Source organism: Salmo salar, unplaced genomic scaffold (assembly GCF_905237065.1).
Source record: "Salmo salar unplaced genomic scaffold, Ssal_v3.1, whole genome shotgun sequence".
Taxonomy (NCBI): Eukaryota; Metazoa; Chordata; class Actinopteri; order Salmoniformes; family Salmonidae; genus Salmo; species Salmo salar.
The window spans coordinates 115,749-133,931 of record NW_025549166.1 but is presented as its reverse complement, the minus strand read 5'-3'; the positions used below and the strand labels follow the sequence as shown (position 1 = coordinate 133,931).

Below are 18,183 nucleotides of genomic sequence, written 5' to 3'. Positions count from 1 at the left end.
ATTGTTCCAGGTATTATAGTGTTCTGTGGGTATTGTTCCAGGTATTATAGTGTTCTGTGGGTCTTTATTGTTCCAGGTATTATAGTGTTCTGTGGGTATTGTTCCAGGTATTATAGTGTTCTGTGGGTATTGTTCCAGGTATTATAGTGTTCTGTGGGTATCGTTCCAGGTATTATAGTGTGTTCTGTGGGTATTGTTCCAGGTATTATAGTGTTCTGTGGGTATTGTTCCAGGTATTATAGTGTGTTCTGTGGGTATTGTTCCAGGTATTATAGTGTTCTGTGGGTATTGTTCCAGGTGTTACAGTGTTCTGTGGGTATTGTTCCAGGTGTTACAGTGTTCTGTGGGTATTGTTCCAGGTATTACAGTGTTCTGTGGGTATTGTTCCAGGTATTATAGTGTTCTGTGGGTATTGTTCCAGGTATTACAGTGTTCTGTGGGTATTGTTCCAGGTATTACAGTGTTCTGTGGGTATTGTTCCAGGTATTACAGTGTTCTGTGGGTATTGTTCCAGGTATTATAGTGTTCTGTGGGTATTGTTCCAGGTATTATAGTGTTCTGTGGGTATTGTTCCAGGTATTACAGTGTTCTGTGGGTATTGTTCCAGGTATTATAGTGTTCTGTGGGTATTGTTCCAGGTATTATAGTGTTCTGTGGGTATTGTTCCAGGTATTACAGTGTGTTCTGTGGGTATTGTTCCAGGTATTACAGTGTGTTCTGTGGGTATTGTTCCAGGTATTATAGTGTTCTGTGGGTATTGTTCCAGGTATTATAGTGTTCTGTGGGTATTGTTCCAGGTATTATAGTGTTCTGTGGGTATTGTTCCAGGTATTATAGTGTTCTGTGGGTATTGTTCCAGGTATTATAGTGTTCTGTGGGTATTGTTCCAGGTATTATAGTGTTCTGTGGGTATTGTTCCAGGTATTATAGTGTGTTCTGTGGGTATTGTTCCAGGTATTACAGTGTTCTGTGGGTATTGTTCCAGGTATTATAGTGTTCTGTAAGTATTGTTCCAGGTATTATAGTGTTCTGTGGGTATTGTTCCAGGTATTATAGTGTTCTGTGGGTATTGTTCCAGGTATTATAGTGTTCTGTGGGTATTGTTCCAGGTATTATAGTGTTCTGTGGGTATTGTTCCAGGTATTATAGTGTTCTGTGGGTATTGTTCCAGGTATTATAGTGACATCCACAGTGCAGCGTCTGGCTGTTACCAAGAGATGAACTCTACTCTAACAGAGCTGTCTGGGGGTGAGTGGATTTACTACCTCTCCTCTCCTCCCCTCCTCACCCCCTCTCCTCTTCTCTCTTCCCCTCCTCACCACCTCTCCTCACCTCCTCTTCTCCTCTTCTCTCCTCCCCTCCTCTCCCCTCCTCCTCACCACCTCCCCTCTCCCCTCCTCCTCTCCCCCCTCACCCCCTCTCCTCTTCTCTCCTCCCCTCCTCACCACCTCTCCTCACCTCCTCTTCTCCTCTTCTCTCCTCCCCCTCTCCCCTCCTCTCCTCTCTCACCACCTCTCCTCTCCCCTCCTCCTCTCCCCTCCTCACCACCTCTCCTCTCCCCTCCTCCTCTCCTCTCCTCTCCCCTCCTCCTCTCCCTCCTCACCCTCTCTCCCCTCCTCATCACCTCTCCTCTTCCCTCCTCCCCATCCTGTCCTCCTCCCCCTCCTGTCCACTCTACTCCACCTAGCTCTGCTCTACTTTACTGTGAGATTATTATGGAGTCTATGCAGTTAAATATACATTATAGATCATGTTGTTGTGATGTCCAACACAGTAGATTGTAACATTGTGTTTCCATGTCTGACTTTTCAGAGTTTTGGATCAGACATGAACAGTCTGGTGGCTCTGCTTGAGTTGTATAAATACATCAACAAATACACGACCAGGTATATATATATATATATACACACACACTACACACACACTACACACACACCACCCCACCACCCCCCCCACCCCACCCCCACCCCACCACACCACCCCACCACACCACCCCCCACCACCACCACCACCACCCCACCCACCACCCCACCCCCACCACCCCACCCCCACCACACCACCCCACCCCACCACACCACCCCACCCCACCACACCACCCCACCACACCACCCCCCCCCACCACACCCCACCACAGTCCACCCACCACCCCACCCCACCCCACCCCACCACACCCCACCCCACCACAGTCCACCCCACCACCCCACCCCACCCACCACCACACCCACCACCCCACCCCACCACCCCCCACCCCACCCCACCCCACCAACCACCCCACCACACCACCCCACCCCACCACCCCACCCCACCCACCACACCACCCCACCCCCCCCACCACACCAACCCACCACACACCACCCCACCACCCCACCCCACCACCCCACCCCACCCCACCCCACCCCACCCCACCACACCCCACCCCACCACCCCCACCCCACCACCCCACCACCCCACCCCACCCCACCCCCCCACCCCACCCCACCACACCACCCCACCCCACCCCACCCCACACCACCCCACACCCCCCACCCCACCCCACCACACCCCACACCACCCCACCCCACAGTCCTTTCTAGGTAGTAATGTTGTTGTCTCTGTAGATCATCACATCTCTGGAGGAGGATGGAGCTGGACAGAAGATGCAGCTGGCCTATCGTCTACAGCAGGTCGCCGCCCTGGTGGAGAACAAGGTCACTGACCTTTAACCCCTGATCTCGACTCCTGGCCTATCGTCTACAGCAGGTCGCGCCTGGTGGAGAACAAGGTCACTGACCTTTAACCCCTGATCTCTGACCTGGTGGAGAACCACAGACGGACAGAGCTGCGTTTAGTACCACAGAACGTTACAGCAGAGAACGCGAAACACTCAGATCCACTTCCTCTCATGGGGTTCTTTTTTTCTCCCGGGGCGGACCCACTCTCGTCTCGCATATTGCTCCCGCCCGGGGAGGGGGCTGCCTCAGAGCGAAACATCTCACGGAAAAATAAATTCTGTTAAGGGGCGGAGTTGTTTCTGCGCTAGATATTATGGAGGAACTGAACTCAACGCGGGGAAAAGCACACTTACACAGACCATTTAAATGAAACTATCTTCCTCATCCACTCGTATATGCTTTATGTTGTGTGTAGTAAAGTGCGGTGCAAAGCGCGTGTGTGTGTGTACATGGTTCTGATGTTGCTTCCAGAGGCAGTTTGGAACTTCGGTAGTGAGCGTTGCAACCGAGGACAGATGATTTTTACACGTTTCAGCACTCGGCTGTCCGTTCTGTGAGCTTGTTGTGGCCTACCACTTTGTGGCTGTGCCGTTGTTGCTCCTAGACATTTCCATTTCACAATAACAGCACTTACAGTTGACCCGGGCAACTCTAGCAGGGCAGAAATGCTTGATGAACTGACTTGTTGGAAAGGTGGCATCCTATGATGGTGCCACGTTGAAAGTCACTGAGCTTTTCAGTAGGGTCCATTCTACTGCCAATGTTTGTCTATGGAGATTGCATGGTTGTGTGCTTAATGTTATCCACCTATCAGCAACGGGTGTTTCTGAAATAAATCCCCAATTTGAAGGGGTGTCCACATACTGCTGTCATGGGTGTAGATGTATGTTCCAGGGCGTCTGTATTGCAGTCATGCTGCACAGATGATAACATCTGACACGGCCTATATTAACCCCCTGAGCTGTACAGGTCGACTGCAACGTGGACGTCCTGTCGAGCCCTAAGTCTAGTCTTAATGACAGTCTATAACCACCGCATTGGGGGCCTCCGCCCAGCAGCTCTCCAGCCTGTCAGACTCTCTCTAGTACTCTACCTACAGATGGACGGTTTTTAGCAAAACCTTTCTTTATTAACAGTAGTTTTGTGAACATCTATATCCTTGAATACCAGGAAATACAAGCTCAATGTCTGGTGGTGTTGCAAAATGTTTTATTCCCACCCTCTCCCCCTAATGTCTTGTTGTTTTGAAATCCATTTTCCAATTACACACTGAAGATTTTAAAGCAATTTAACCTGTGTGTTCTGTGCTGTCTTGTAGCTGACCACTGAACTCAAAACGAGATGTTTACTGCAGAACAGAGACGTCTTGTTGTTGTTACACATTTTCACCTGTTTCACTTCTCTGTTGGGGTCTGAACCTAGCCTGAGTACCAGTCTGTTGGGGTCTGAACCTAGCCTGAGTACCAGTCTGTTGGGGTCTGAACCTAGCCTGAGTACCAGTCTGTTGGGGTCTTTAAAGTGTTGTCTTGCCAAACAGGTGGAGCTGGAAATTACAGCCAATCCCTTCGAACACAACCCCTGGTCGAACCGTAATACTGACTCGAGTCTTAGAAAAGCATTTCTGTTTGATATAATCAAAGTTAAACCAAATGAACAGTTAATATACTACTACTTAGGCCAAATAGATTTCACAACAGGCAGTGGACACTAAATGTACAGCAATAAGTCTCGCAGGTACCATTTAAGGTTGTAACCGGCAACACCTGGTGTCGCCAGCAGAGGGGGGCTGACGAGGAGTTGAGACGAATTTGAGTCATTTTAAAACCAGCGTCTAGCAGGTTTGTTCTGTTGAACAGACTGACACTGTATAGAAAACTAACTTATTCTCTGTAAATAGTGCTTATTCATAATCCACACCAACGGTCTGTCGATGCCATCCTCCACTTTATTTCCCTCTGAGGAGAGCCTCCACTGATAGTAAACCAAATGTGCCTTCTTCTCGTAACTTTGTAAACGACTTACTGTGTAGAATTTGTTTTGGGGAAGTTGGAAAACGTTTGCCAAAATGAACTGACGTGCAAACTAGTTTTGAATTTGTACTGTGGATGTGTAAAGGGTAGAGGTAGGGTAGAAAAAAAAAATTCCTGGAACTTTTTTAATACATCCACTGTTTTTCACCGGGTTGGAGGAATTCCTGGAGTCAGGAAGTAAATAAGCATAAAATCCCCAAATCCAGGATTTAAACAGGGAACAGGAGTGTAAAGACTGCGGTAGTTCAGAACAGAAGTTAGACCCCCTGATCTTTACTGTTACAGGTTACCTAACAGCCAGGGGTTGGGGAGTAACTGATTACATGGAATCTGATTACAAATAACAAAAATATGGACCTGTAATCAGTTACATTACCAAGCAACAACAACAAAAATAATTATAATTTGTAATCAGATTTTCACTATACTTTTGGAAAAACTCGATTACTTCTTGGATTATTTTTTTAAAATTCAGAATAGGCGTTTTGTGGGATAAAAGGGGAAGAGTTTGATCCACCTGAGATCTGAGCACAAAACCACTATGATGACTCATCAAATGATGACCACCAATCAGAAACCACGATGATGACTCACCAAAATGATGACCACCAATCAGAGATCACTATGATGACCACCAAATGACGACCACCAATCAGAGACATAACTAATATGATGACTCATCAAACAGATGCCACCAATCAGAGACCACTATGATGACCACCAATCAGAGACCACCTATGATGACTCCACCAAATGACGACCACCAATCAGAGACCACTATGATGACATACACCAAAATGATGACCACCAATCAGAGGACCACCAATGATGACCACCAATCAGGAAACCACGATGATGATAATACACACCAAATGATGACCACCAATCAGAGACCACTATGATGACACACCAAATGATGACCACCAATCAGAGACCACCATGATGACCCACCAAATGATGACCACCAATCAGAGACTCACAACGATGGGACTCCACCAAACGATGACCACCAATCAGAGACCACCTATGATGTGACTTCACCAAATGATGACCACCAATCAGAGACCACTAATGATGACCACCAATCAGAGGACCACAAGGATGACTCACCAAACGATGACCACCAACAGTGGAGACCACACTGACTGATCTACCCTCTAAATGATGACCACCAATCAGAGACCACCATGATGACTCACCAAACGATGACCACCAATCAGAGACCACAACGCATGACTCACCAAAACGATGACCACCAATCAGAGAACAACAAACCCGTGTTCTCTTCTCCGGATCCTCCTTGTCCTCTTCAAATGCCGCCTTCCAGGGAGCAGTAATCTAAGTAGCACTGGAATTACGTTTACTGATTACAAAATGTTTTAAACAGGCAACTTCAGTAACCTAACAGATTACATCTAGAAAAGTAACTTACCCAACCCCGCTTAACTCGCAATGACATTCACTCGTCGGTTTCTGACCCAGCAGGCTTAAATCGCTTATGGCTAGCCACGGGCTACCTTAATGGTTCCAAATGGCCCCCTGTCCCCTACATAGTGCACTGCTTTTGAGCTGATCCCCAAAGTGGTCTCTTGTGGAAGCTCTCTTGTGTTCCTATAGGGATGAATATAATTAAAATCTATGCAGGGCCCTGGTCTAAAGTGGTAGTGTTCTTCATATAGGAATAGGGCCCTGGTCTATATAGGGAATAGGGCCCCTGGGTCTATATAGGGAGTAGGCCTATCTATAGGGAATAGGGCCCCCTTGTTCCAAAGTAGTGTTCTATAGAGTAGGAATAGGGCCCTGGTCTTAGGGAATGTAGGGCCCTGGTCTAAAGTGAAAGTGTCTCTATATAGGGAATAGGGCCCTGGTCTAGGGAATAGGGCTCTGGTCTGGGGAGTAGGTTCGTGGTCTAAAGAGATGTTCTATATAGGAAGAAATCCCTGGTATATATAGGAAATAGGCCCCTGGTCTAAAGTGCAGCAAGTTCTTCAGAGGATAGGGAATAGGCCCTTTATTATAGGGAAGAGGGCCCTGGTCTCATAGGAATTGGCCCCTGTCTAAAGTAGTGTTCTACATATAGGGAATAGGGCCCTGGTCTATATAGGAATAGGGCCCTGGTCTAAAGTAGTGTTCTATATATAGGGAATAGGCCCTGGTCTATAGGAATAGGCCTGGTTCAGGGAATAGGCTCCATTCAAAAGTAGTGTCCTCTATATAGGTAATAGCCCTCAGTCTATATAGGAATAGGCTCCTGGTCTATATAGGTTAGGCCCTGGTTCAGCAGTGTCCTATATATAGGAATAGGGCCCTGGTCTATAGGGAATAGCCCTGGTCTAAAGTAGTGTTCTCATATAGGGAATAGGCTCTGGTCTATATAGGAATAGGGCCCTGGCTCAAAGTAGTGTCTCTATATAGAAATAGCCCTTGGTCTATAGGAATAGGGGCCCTGGTCTAAAGTAGTGTCCTATATATATATAGAAAGATAGGGCCTGGTCTATAGGAATAGGGCCCTGGCTCCAAAGTATGTCCTCTATATAGGAAGAAATTCTGTCTAAAAGTAGTGTCCTATAGAATAGGCCCTGGTCTATAGGGAATAGGGCCCTGGTCTAGCAGTAGTGTCCTCATAGGTAATAGGCCCTGGTCTATAGGGAATAGGGCCCTGGTCTGGTATAGGGAATAGGCACTGTCTAAAGTAGTGTCCTCAATATAGGAATAGGCCCTGGTCTAAAGTAGTGTCCTCTATAGGGAATAGGCCCTGGTCTATATAGGGAATAGCCTCTGGTCTAAAGTAGTGTTCTCATAGGGAATAGGCCCTGGTCTATATGTCCTATATAGAATAGGGCCCTGGCTCAAAAGTGCAGAAAATTATAGAATAGGGCCCTGGTCTAAAGTAGTGCACCATAGGAATAGGGCCCTGGTCTAAAGTAGAAAAGTATATTATATAGGAATAGGGCCCTGGTCTAAAGTAGTGCACTATATAGGAATAGGGCCTAGTTCAAAGTAGTGTCCTATATAGGAATAGGGCCCTGGTCTAAAGTAGTGTCCTATAGGGAATAGGCCCTGGTGAATAGGCCCTGGTCTAAAGTAGTGTTCTCTATATAGGGAATAGGTCCCTGGTCTATATAGGAATAGCCCTGGTCTAAAAGTAGTGTTCTCTATATAGGAATAGGCCCTGGTCTATAGGGAATAGGGCCCTGGTTCAAGTAGTGTCCTTCATATATAGGAAATAGGGCCTCGGTCTAAAGTAGTGTTCTCTATATAGGAAATAGGCCTCTGGTCTAGGGAATAGGGCCTCGTCTTAAAGTAGTGTCCTAAATAGGAATAGGGTGCTATGACACGTTGATCATTGACCTTTGGACCCCTGCCCCGGTTTCTGAAGACGCCAACATTTAGTTAGTGTACATAGAGATCATTCATGTATTTATTTGTCTTGGGTTTGTAAAAGTGATTGTGTAGTTTTATATTGTTGAATGGTGATATTAATTCATTTTAAACCCCCCTGACACGGAGTCTTGTTCATCCCAGCATTTGTGGCTCTGTATGCTGTATGGCTTGGATTTAAATGGCACCCTATTCTCCCCATATAGTGCAAAATTTTTGACCAGAATAGTGCACTATAAAGTGAAAGTAGAGTACCATTTGGCACAGATACAGTGTGATGTTAAAGGCTGGTTTTTTTCCTGAAGCGTTAGTGTGTAAGACTTCCTTTAACAGCTGTATGAAGTATTTATCGGATTTCTGGGAGTTTGAGTCATGTTTATTATGTTGTCCTCCCCCCACTTCTAACCCTTCACACCAACACTTTTGATTGAAGCATTTAAAGGTTAAAAAAAATGTACTGAGGCAGTAAGTGCCTTCGATACGTCGTCCCCACAGTACCATGCATCATACCCCATACCCATAGATTACGGCAACATCCGCACTGAGCTAAGCTAGCTGCCGCTTTCAAAACAGGACTCTAACCCAGAGGCTTATAAAGAGTCCGGCTATGCCATCCGATGAGGCCATCAAACAGGCCCAAGTGTCAATGCAGGACTAAGATCGAGTTGTACTACACGGCTCTGGCCTTCGTCGGATGTGGCAGGGCCTGTAAACCATTACACACCACAAAGGGGAAGCACAGCCGGGAGGCTGCCCAGTGACACAAAGCCTGCTGGATAAGATAAACTACTTCTGTGCTCGCCCGAGGCGAATAACGCAGAGTTGCATGCGAGCTCCAGCTGTACCAGAAGATTGTGTAACACGCTCTCCGCAACCAATGTGTGAGTAAGACCTTTAAACAGGTCCAGCATTCACAGGCCACCAGGGCCAGGCACATTACCAGGATGTGCCGCGCATATACTGACCAACTAGCAAGTGTCTTCTGACATTTCAGCCTCTCCCTGGCGGAGTCTGTAATGCCAACATGTTTTAAGCAGACCACCATAGTGCTATTGCCCAGGGCACCTAAGGTAACCTGCCTAAATGACTACTACGTGGCACTCCGTCTGTAACTGTGAAGTGCTTTGAAAAAGGCTGGTCATAGCTCACATCAACACCATCATCCAAGACACCCTAGACCCACTCCAGTTTGCACGCCACCGCCCCAACAGATCCACAGATGATGCAGCCTCTGTTGCACTCCTGCCTTTCCCACCTGGACAGAAGGAACACCTATGTGAGAATGCTGTTCATTGACTACAGCTCAGTGTTCAACACCATGGAAGTCCCTCAAAGCTCATCAATAAGCTAAGAGACCCTGAAGCTAAACACCTCCCTCTGCAACTGGATCTTGGAGCTTCCTGACCAGAGGCACGCCCCCGGTTGATAAGGGTTTATAACAACATTCCCCACTCACAGTCCTCAACTTTGGGGCGTCATGCTCAATATTCTCCTGTGCTCCTGTTCACTCATGACTGCATGGCCAGGCACGACTCCAACACCATCATTACATTATACACTGTACACCTTACCTATAGGCTGTGTGTACACATGGAATGTGGTATCAGTTTACTCAGTGACACCCACAAAACACAACTAACTCTAACCACTGTGAAATGACACATTAGCTCTATTCAACCTACTATTTGTATTGAACATTCAGAGCTAACGTGGCTCATTTCCCAGTCAGTTTCAATCTACAATGAATAAAATGCTAATGTTTATGTAAACTCTACATGTGTGCACAGTCCATATTTAAAACTGTAGGGTGCATATAAATATACCCCCAATGTATTTATACAGTCTAATAAATCACTAGTTTCAACACTTTTTTCTGTTTATTGTCAAACTAATTAACCAATTATTGTAATTAATTATTGTATTTAATCTTAAATTAATTTAACAACGTTCATGTGTTTAGCATTATCTTTGTAAGCGCGATTCTACTATTTATGTCCGTTTACATCTCGCCGAGGTATGTTTTATTCTGAAAGGCAAACACATAAATTCCACTATTGTGGCTCATCGTTATTGTGACTAGTTTCACATAGGTCGGGACAATGGTGGTACCAGGACCAAGTTCAGCAGGACGAACAGACACAACTGCGGTTCAGATACACATTTATTATGTTGAATTTTCAAACATCGACAAACCAAGCAATCATGTCAGTTGTACTTTGCAACTTCTATCTGCACCGCAGGCGAACGCACTGAGCTATGCTGATTCCACCTCTGCCAATGGAATTGTCTGTCTGAAAAGCCTCCGCAAATATGAAAATGTGGTGGGCGACTATCAAGAAGGAAAGAAATCGTTCTGGCAGACAGGAAGTGGTGAACACCAAAATCTTTGGAAATGTTTGCTTATTTCAATACACCATGATGCATTGTGGGATGATGATGGGATGATCATGATGGGAATTTATTGTTGTTCTGATTATAATTCTGAAAATTATGAGAAAATGTGAATTCACATAAAGTCAATGACACTGAAAGGCATCAAAACATTGTAGAATTGTTTCTGTAAAACTTTATTCTTGAAAAAGGCAATTTTTTACAAATTTACAAACGATAGTGCAAATTGAGGTGGTAGAGTAGTGAGTTGGTGTAATTAGTGCAGAGACTGTCTGCAGTCCTAGTCTCCCTCTCGCTGCTAAGACTGTCTGCAGCCCCCCAGTCTCCTCTCTGCCCAATCGCAGTCCTAGTCTCCCTCTCACTGGAGAGACTGTCCACCTCCTAGTCTCCTCTCACTGCTAAAGACTGTCTGCGTCCTAGTCTCCTCTCGCTGCTAAGAGACTGTCTGCAGTCTCGAGTCTCCTCGCTGAAGAGACCGTCACTTGCAGTCCTAGTCTCCCTCTCGCTGCCTAAAGAGACTGTCTGCAGTCCCCAGTCTCCTCACTGCTAAAGACTGTCGCACCCCCTAGTCTCCTCTCACTCTAAGAGACTGTCTGCAGTCCTAGTCTCTCTTCAGCTAAGAGAGTCATGCAGTCCTAGTCTCTCCTCTCACTGGAGGAACTGTCTGCAGTCCTAGTCTTCTCCTGCTAAGAGACTGTCTGCAGTCCTAGTGCCTCTCACTGCTAAGAGACTGTCTGCAGTCCTAGTCTCTCTCGCTCTAAGAGACTGTCTGCAGTCCTAGTCTCCTCGCTGGAGACTGTCTGCAGTCTGTCTCTTCTCACTGCTAAGAGACTGTCTGCAGTCTGTCTCCTCTCGCTGCTAAGAGACTGTCTGCAGTCCTAGTCTCCTCTCGCTGCTAAGAGACTGTCTGCGGCCCTAGTCTCCTCTCGAACACTTCGAGACTGTCTGAGCCCAGTGTCACTCTCGCTGCTAAGAGACTGTCTGCAGTCCTAGTCTCCTCTCGCTTGAGACTTCTTCAGCTAGACTTCACAGAGACTGTCTGCAGTCCTAGTCTCCTCTCACTGCTAAGAGACTGTCGCAGTCCTAGTCTCCTCCTCGCTGCTAAGAGACTGTCTGCAGCCCTAGTCTCCCTCTCACTGCTAAGACTGTCTGCAGTCCTAGTCTCTCTCGCTGTTAAGAGACTGTCTGTGAAACATAATTGGGTATTTGGAGATGGAGACCCCAAAATATTAACCCATGTGATTGGTATCTGCTTCTATTATTTATCTCTTTTTAATTTTATTTCACCTTCATTTAAAAGGCAAGTCAGTTAAGAACAAATTCTTTATTTACAAGACGGCCTAGGAACAGTGGGTTAACTGCCTTGTTCAGGGGCAGAACGACAGATTTTTTACCTTGTCAGCTCAGGGATTCGATCCTAGCAACATTTTGGTTACTGGTCCAACACTCAACCACTAGTTACCTCTGCCCTCCACTCAACCACTAGGCACCTGCCGCCTCCACCTAACCACTAGGCACCTGCCGCCCCTCCACTCTAACCACTAGGCTACCTGCCGCTCCACTCTAACCACTAGGCTACCTGCCTCCTCCCTCTTACACTCTAACCACTAGGCTACCCCACCTCCACACTAACCACTAGGCTACCCTGCCGTCCCTCCACTCTAACCACTATAATACCTGCCGCCCCTACACTCTAACCACTAGACCTGCCTCCCTCTAACCGCTAGACTACCTGCCGCCCCTCACTCTAACCACTAGACTACCTGCCGCCCTCCACTCTAACCACTAGACTACCTGCCGCCCTCCACTAACCCACTAGGCTACCTGCCTCTCTCCACTCTAACCACTAGACACCTGCCACCCCTCCACTCAACCACTAGGCTACCTGCCCTCCTCACTCTAACCACTAGACTACTGGCGCCCTCCACTCTAACCACTAGACACCTGCCGCCCCTCCACTCTAACCACTAGGCTACCTGCCTCCTCTCCACTCTAACCACTAGACTACCTGCCACCCCTCCACTCTAACCACTAGGCTACCTGCCAGTCCCTACACTCCTAACCACTAGGCTACCTGCCTCCCCTACACTCTAACCACTAGACTACCTGCGGCCCTCCACTCTAACCACTAGGCACCTGTTTCCCCTACACTCTAACCACTAGGCTACCTGCCGCCCCTCCACTCTAACCACCAGGCTGCCTGCCAACCCTCCACTCTCCAACCACTAGACTACCTGCCACCCTCACTCTAACCACTAGACTACCTGCCACCCCTCCACTCCTAACCACTAGGCTACCTGCCGCCCCTACACTCTAACCACTAGGCTACCTGCCGCCCTCCACTCTAACCACTAGGCTACCTGCCGCCCCCTCCACTCTAACCACTAGGCTACCTGCCGCCTACACTCTAACCACAAGAATACCTGCCGTCTCCTACACTCTAACCACTAGACTACCGCGTCCCTACACTCTAACCACTAGACTACCTGCCGCCCCTCCACTCTAACCACTAGGCTACCTGCCGCACCTCCACTCTAACCACTATGCTACCTGCGCCTCCACTCTAACCACTAGGCTACCTGCCACCCTCACTCAACCACTGGCACCTGCCCCTCACACTCTAACCACTAGGCTACCTGCCACCTCCACTCTAACCCACTAGGCTACCCTGCCGATCCCTCCACTCTAACCACTATGCTACCTGCCCCCCCTACACTCTAACCACTAGGCTACCTGCCTCCTCCACTCTAACCACTAGACTACTGCCGTTCCTCCACTCTAACCACATGCTACCTGCCAGCCCCTACACTCTAAACCGCTAGACTACCTGCCGCCCTCCCCTAACCACTAGACTACCTGCCGCCCCTCCACTCTAACCACTAGGCTACCTGCCGTCCCTACACTCTAACCACTAGGCTACTCTGTCTCCCTCCACTCTAACCACTAGCTACCTGCCGCCCTCCACTCTAAAAACTAGGCTACCTGCCCCTCTCCACTCTAACCACTAGGCTACCTGCCGCCCTACACTCTAACCACTAGGCTCCTGCCTCTACACTCTAACCACTAGGTTACCTGCCGCCCCTACACTCTAACCACTAGGCTACTGCCCCCCTACACTCTAACCACTAGGCTACCTGCCGCCCCTCCACTCTAACCACTAGGCTACCTGCCTCCTCTCCACTCTAACCACTAGACTACCTGCCGCCTCTTCACTCTAACCACTAGGCTACCTGCCTCCCTACACTCTAACCACTAGGCTACCTGCCGCCCCTACACACTCTAACCACTAGGTTACCCGCCACCCCCCATCTAACCACTAGGCTACCTGCCACCCCTCCACTCTAACCACTAGACTACCTGCCACCCTCACTCTAACCACTAGGCTACCTGCCGCTCCACTCTAACCGCTAGACTACCTGCCCTCCACTCTAACCACTAGACTACCTGCCGCCTCCACTCTAACCACTAGGCTACCTGCCGTCCCTACACTCTAACCACTAGGCTACCTGCCTCCCCTACACTCTAACCACTAGACTACTGCCGCCCTCCACTCTAACCACTAGGCTACCTGCCTCCCCTACACTCTAACCACTAGGCTACCTGCCGCCCCTACACTCTAACCACTAGGCTACCTGCCACCCCTCCACTCTGACCACTAGGCTACCTGCCACCCCTCCACTCTAACCACTAGACTACCTGCCACCCCTCACTCTAACCACTAGGCTACCTGCCGCCCCTCCACTCTAACCACTAGGCTACCTGCCGCCCCTACACTCTAACCGCTAGACTACCTGCCGTCCCTACACTCTAACCACTAGACTACCCTGCCGCCCCTCCACTCTAACCACTAGGCTGCCTGCCGCCCCTACACTCTAACCACTAGACTACCTGCCGCCCCTCCACTCTAACCACTAGACTACCTGCCTCCCCTACACTCTAACCACTAGCCTACCTGCCGCCCCTACACTCTAACCACTAGACTACCTGCCGCCCCTACACTCTAACCACTAGACTACCTGCCGGTCCCTACACTCTAACCACTAGGACTACCTGCCGCCCTCCACTCTAACCACTAGGCTACCTGCCTCCTCTACACTCTAACCACTAGACTACCTGTCACCCCTCCACTCTAACCACTAGACTACCTGCCTCCCTCCACTCTAACCACTAGACTACCTGCCTCCCCTACACTCTAACAACTAGGCTACCTGCCACCCCTCCACTCTAACAACTAGGCTACCTGCCGTCCCTCCACTCTAACCACTATGCTACCTGCCGCCCCTACACTCTAACCACTAGGCTACCTGCCTCCTCTACACTCTAACCACTAGGCTACCTGCCACCCCTCCACTCTAACCACTAGGCTACCCTGCCGTCTCTCCACTCTAACCACTATGCTACCTGCCGCCCTACACTCTAACCACTAGGCTACCCGCCTCCCCTACACTCTAACCACTAGGCTACCTGCCGCCCCTACACTCTAACCACTAGGCTACCTGCCACCCCTCCACTCTAACCACTAGGCTACCGCCACCCCTCCACTCTAACCACTAGACTACCTGCCACCCCTCACTCTAACCACTAGGCTACCTGCCGCCCCTCCACTCTAACCACTAGGCTACCTGCCGCCCCTACACTCTAACCACTAGACTACCTGCCGTCCCTACACTCTAACCACTAGGCTACCTGTCACCTCTACACTCTAACCACTAGACTACCTGTCACCCCTCACTCTAACCACTAGGCTACCTGTCACCTCTACACTCTAACCACTAGACTACCTGTCACCTCTACACTCTAACCACTAGACTACCTGCCTCCTCTCCACTCTAACCACTAGACTACCTGTCACCTCTACACTCTAACCACTAGGCTACCTGCCTCCCTCTCCACTCTAACCACTAGACTACCTGCCTCCCCTCCACTCTAACCACTAGGCTAACTGCCTCCCCTACACTCTAACCACTAGACTACCTGCCTCCCCCCCACTCTAACCACGAGGCTACCTGCCACCCTCCACTCCTAACCACTAGCCTACCTGCCGTCCCTACACTCTAACCACTAGGCTACCTGCCTCCCCTCCACTCTAACCACTAGGCTACCTGCCGCCCCTACACTCTAACCACTAGGCTACCTGCCACCCCTCCACTCTAACCACTAGGCTACCTGCCACTCCCTCCACTCTAACCACTAGGCTACCTGCCGCCCTACACTCCAACCACTAGGCTACCCGCCGCCCCTCCACTCTAACCACTAGGCTACCTGCCACCCCTCCTCTCTAACCACTAGGCTACCTGCCACCCCTCCACTCTAACCACTAGACTACCTGCCGCCCCTCCACTCTAACCACTAGGCTACCTGCCGCCCCTCCACTCTAACCACTAGACTACCTGCCGCCTCCACTCTAACCACTAGACACCTGCCGCCCCCTCCACTCTAACCACTAGGCTACCTGCCACCTCCACTCTAACCACTAGGCTACCTGCCGCCCTCCACTCTAACAACTAGACTACCTGCCGCCCCTCCACTCTAACCACTAGACTACCTGCCGCCCCCTCCACTCTAACCACTAGGCTACCTGCCGTATCTACACTCTAACCACTAGGCTACCTGCCTCCTCTACACTCTAACCACTAGGCTACCTGCCACCCCTACACCTCTAACCACTAGCCTACCTGCCGCCCCTCCACTCTAACCACTAGGCTACCTGCCTCCTCTACACTCTAACCACTAGGCTACCTGCCACCCCCTACACTCTAACCACTAGCCTACCTGCCGCCCCTCCACTCTAACCACTAGGCTACCTGCCTCCTCTACACTCTAACCACTAGGCTACCTGCCGTCCTACACTCTAACCACTAGCCTACCTGCCGCCCCTACACTCTAACCACTAGGCTACCTGCCGCCCCTCCACTCTAACCACTAGGCTACCTGCCGCCCTACACTCTAACCACTAGGCTACCTGCCGCCCCTCCACTCTAACCACTAGGCTACCTGCCACCCCTCCACTCTAACCACTAGACTACCTGCCTCCTCTACACTCTAACCACTAGGCTACCTGCCACCCCTCCACTCTAACCACTAGGCTACCTGTCACCTCTCCACTCTAACCACTAGTCTACCTGCCGCCCCTACACTCTAACCACTAGTCTACCTGCCGCCCCTCCACTCCTAACCACTAGTCTACCTGCCGCCCCTACACTCTAACCACTAGACTACCTGCCGCCCCTACACTCTAACCATTAGGCTACCTGCCGCCCCTCCACTCTAACCACTAGGCTACCTGCCTCCCTACACTCTAACCACTAGTCTACCTGCCGCCCCTACACTCTAACCACTAGGCTACCTATCACCTCTCCACTCTAACCACTAGTCTACCTGCCGCCCCTACACTCTAACCACTAGTCTACCTGCCGCCCCTCCACTCTAACCACTAGACTTCCGCCGCCCTACACTCTAACCACTAGGCTACCTGCCTCCCTCCACTCTAACCACTAGGCTACCTGCCGCCCCTCCACTCTAACCACTAGTCTACCTGCCGCCCCTACACTCCTAACCACTAGGCTACCTGCCTCCCCTACACTCTAACCACTAGACTTCCTGCCGCCCCTCCACTCTAACCACTAGGCTACCTGCCTCCTCTCCACTCTAACCACTAGGCTACCTGCCGCCCCCTCCACTCTAACCACTAGTCTACCTGCCGCCCCTACACTCTAACCACTAGGCTACCTGCCTCCTCTCCACTCTAACCACTAGGCTACCTGCCGCCCCTCCACTCTAACCACTAGTCTACCTGCCGCCCTACACTCTAACCACTCAGGCTACCTGCCTCCTCTCCACTCTAACCACTAGGCTACCTGCCTCCCCTCCACTCTAACCACTAGTCTACCTGCCGCCCCTACACTCTAACCACTAGGCTACCTGCCTCCCTCCACTCTAACCACTAGACTACCTGCCTCCCCTCCACTCTAACCACTAGGCTACCTGCCACCCCTCCACTCTAACCACTAGACTACCTGCCTCCCCTCCACTCTAACCACTAGACTACCTGCCTCCCCTCCACTCTAACCACTAGGCTACCTGCCTCCCCTCCACTCTAACCACTAGTCTACCTGCCGCCCCTACACTCTAACCACTAGGCTACCTGCCTCCCTCCACTCTAACCACTAGGCTACCTGCCGCCCCTACACTCTAACCACTAGGCTACCTGCCAACCCCTACACTCCTAACCACTAGACTACCTGCCTCCTCTCCACTCTAACCACTAGACTACCTGCCTCCTCTCCACTCTAACCACTAGACTACCTGCCTCCCCTCCACTCTAACCACTAGGCTACCTGCCTCCTCTCCACTCTAACCACTAGGCTACCTGCCTCCTCTCCACTCTAACCACTAGGCTACCTGCCACCCCTCCACTCTAACCACTAGACTACCTGCCACCCCTCCACTCTAACCACTAGGCTACCTGCCTCCCCCTCCACTCCCTAACCACTAGACTACCTGCTGCCCCTCCACTCTAACCACTAGACTTCCTGCCTCCTCTACACTCTAACCACTAGGCTACCTGCCGCCCCTCCACTCTAGCCACTAGACTTCCTGCCTCCTCTACACTCTAACCACCAGGCTACCTGCCGCCCCTCCACTCTAGCCACTAGACTACCTGTCACCTC

The 18,183-nt window shown here is 50.1% G+C and overlaps 1 pseudogene; it reads left to right on the top strand.

The window, feature by feature from the left end:
* The window catches only part of LOC106591113 (plexin-B1-like), a 91,780-nt pseudogene extending 89,004 nt beyond the window's left edge, over positions 1-2,776 (top strand).
* Positions 2,777-18,183: the final 15,407 nt, after the last annotated feature.